At 49.7% G+C, this 2,924-nt stretch overlaps 1 pseudogene; it reads right to left on the bottom strand.

Moving 5' to 3' along the window:
- Window positions 1-347: 347 nt before the first annotated feature.
- Window positions 348-456, bottom strand: LOC131765998 (5S ribosomal RNA; annotated as a pseudogene).
- Between the last annotated feature and the right edge of the window lie 2,468 nt (window positions 457-2,924).

The following is a 2,924-nucleotide window of genomic DNA, read 5'->3' as shown; positions in this document are numbered from 1 at the left end:
AATTGCAAACGGCCACTCTGCAGAAGTGTATGGTGTTTCCTAAGACATCTAAAAAACAGAGCTACAGCGCATAAGGCACTTCCACTCATGGGCGTGTATCTTAGCCCCGACCCTGCGGCGGAGTCTGGATCCGGGCCAGCCACCGCCAGAGCGTCTGGTGTGCCGCTGCCTTCCAGAGCCGCCTTCTGGCCGCCCTAGCCCCGGCCAGGCCGGCGGGGAGCGCCCCCTCTGGCGCGCGCTGTGGTGGGAGGGGCCTGAGGAGGTGGGGGCCTGCAGCGGTGCCCGGCCGGGGCGGAGGCGGCCTCAGCCCCGGGCGACTAAAGGAGAAGGCGGGGCGGGAGGCAAAAAGCGTACAGCACCCAGTATTCTCAGGTGGTCTCCCATCCAAGTACTAACCAAGCCCGACCCTGCTTAGCTTCCGAGATCAGGCGCGTTCAGGGTGGTATGGCCGTACGCAGGGTTGGGGACCGCGGGCTGCCTCTTGAGGCCCAGCTTCTCTGGCGCGTGCGCCTTACCGCCAGCCCCGCGGCCAGCCCGCCCTGGCAGGGCCCCGCTGCCCGCCCAGCCAGGGGAATGGAGGTCTCGGGTACCGCGGGGTGGTGGAGGGGTTGGAGACCTCCCAGCCCAGGGCGGGAGGGACCCAGCAAACCCTTTGGCGCTTGGCGCCCCGCCCCAGATCCCGCTCGTCTCTCACAGGGATGTGGCCCCGGAACATGTCCGGGGACATGACAGGAATCATCTTAGCCAACTCAACCCCAGACATTGTGCTCCAGGATACATGCTATGTAGTAGCACACTTCCATGACCTAATGTCCATGGGAGCAGTCTTCACTATTATGGGAGGCTCCTACACGGATTCCCACTATTCTCAGGTTTTACAGTTAACTCAGCATGAGCAAAAATTCACTTCACAAGTATATTTGTAGTAGTAAATATGACTTCCTGCAGCACTTTCTTGGCCTCTCAGGGATGTCACTACATTAGTCTGTGTGCCCTGAGGCACACACAACATGAAATATTTTGTCTTTAGGCTCATTCATCTCAGTAGCAGCAGTAATGCTAATACTCTTCATATTTTGAAAAGCATTTGCATCTAAACAAGAAGTCTTAGCAGTGGAAACTCCTACTCCTAACCTAGAATGGTTACACAAATGCTCTCCACCATATCCTATGTTTCAAGAATCCTATCTATGTAAGTGTAAAATAAGGAAGGACTCAAGTCCTTTTCAACCAGTTTCAAGCCAACACCATAACAATTATGCCTTTCTCAATAAATGAGATAAAAGTAAAAAGTAATGTAGATTGGTCAAAGTTAAATCATAGGATAAAATCCTGTTTATCACTATGGCATATAAATTTCATCTAGGTTCTCAAGATACAACATCACCGATTATGGAAGAACTTTTACATTTTCATCATCACACATTAATAGTGATTTTTAAAATAAGTTCTCTAGTCCTCTATATTATTTCACTAATATTGACATCTAAACTAACTCATATACATACAATAGATGCACAGGTAGAGAAAATGTGAACAATTTACTAGCCATTATTGTAATCTTAATTGCCCTATCATCATTGTAAATCCTCTACATGATACATGAAATGAATAACTCTTTCAAACCATAAAAAACTATGGGTCAGTAATGATACTGAAGCTACAAATACACAGATAATGAAGATTTAAATGTTGACTTCTCTGTAATCCCCACATCGGAGCTAAAACCAGGAGAATAAATACTGATAGAAGTCAACAACTGAGTAGTTAGAGATAGTCGTTGAATATTAGTTTCATCTGAAATTGTTGTATGCTCCTGAGCTGTTCCTTCTCAGGCCTAAAAAGAGCTGCTATCCCAGGACGCCTAAATTAAAGAATCCTAATACCAACAGGACCAGGCCTATGTTGTGGACAAGGGAGCTCGTTTTTGTGAGTTCAAGACTGGACAGAGTGATATGGCTGAGATATGGAGTGAATCTGGAGCCCATGGGGATGCACTTTGCAAGCTCCAGGATAGGAATGGGGCCTCTAGGGTGCCACGCCACCCACCATGCCCTCCCAAGCAGGATCTTGGCAACATTCTCTGTCAGTGATGAGGCAGCCCTAGCACTTGTCACGCCCTGATGTTGTGTCCTATGTGGGCCCCATGCTCCTGGGACCACACCCCACACTCTTCAGGTCCATGCTACAGGGTCCTTCGTGCCTCAGGAGTAGAGACCACAGAGCAAGCAGTTCCCGCCCCAACCAGCAGGAGGAGGGGAGGAGAGCAAGGGCACCAGGGGAATCTCACTCAGACAACAACAGCCCAGCGGTGCCAGTGGGGGCAGTGATGATGCAGATGAGGCACAGACCAAGAGATGGGACCAGAGGACCCAAAAGGCAGCTGGTCAGGTCCTGGCTCATCTGCACCCCGGACACCTTTGTCCCTCATACACCCCCTTCCTCATATACCCTCTCCTTAAATGAAAATTCTTCAGATGCAAACAGGCAGAGCTTCAGACTGAAAGTCAGCTCTTCCAAAATGACCCGTGAGCAAACACTGCAGGATTCCACTCCAGTGGGTGCCCTGGAGTCGACAACTCAGGGACTGAAGTGGATATGGGGGCCAGGGCAGCGGGAGGGAATGGAGAGGGAGACTCTCATGGTTGTGGAATTTGGGTTTTGCAAGATGAAAAGTTCTAGGGGTGGTGGTGATGGCTCCACGAGAAAGTGAATAGATCTGATGCCTCAGAAACGTGCACTTAAAATGGTGATGATGGTAAAGGGTACGTGACGTGTTTTATTTCACTTAAAATAAATTCTTAAAATTATGTCTTGTTAATTGAGATTCCATTTTGACTCCTCTTCATCACAGATGTTGGAGGCCCAGACACAGTCTCCTACCTTAGGGGCCATCACGGTACCCTCACAGAGCATGTGGGAGA

This window comes from Kogia breviceps, chromosome 11 (assembly GCF_026419965.1).
Source record: "Kogia breviceps isolate mKogBre1 chromosome 11, mKogBre1 haplotype 1, whole genome shotgun sequence".
NCBI classification, from domain to species: Eukaryota; Metazoa; Chordata; class Mammalia; order Artiodactyla; family Physeteridae; genus Kogia; species Kogia breviceps.
This window is presented reverse-complemented; position numbering and strand designations above follow the sequence as displayed.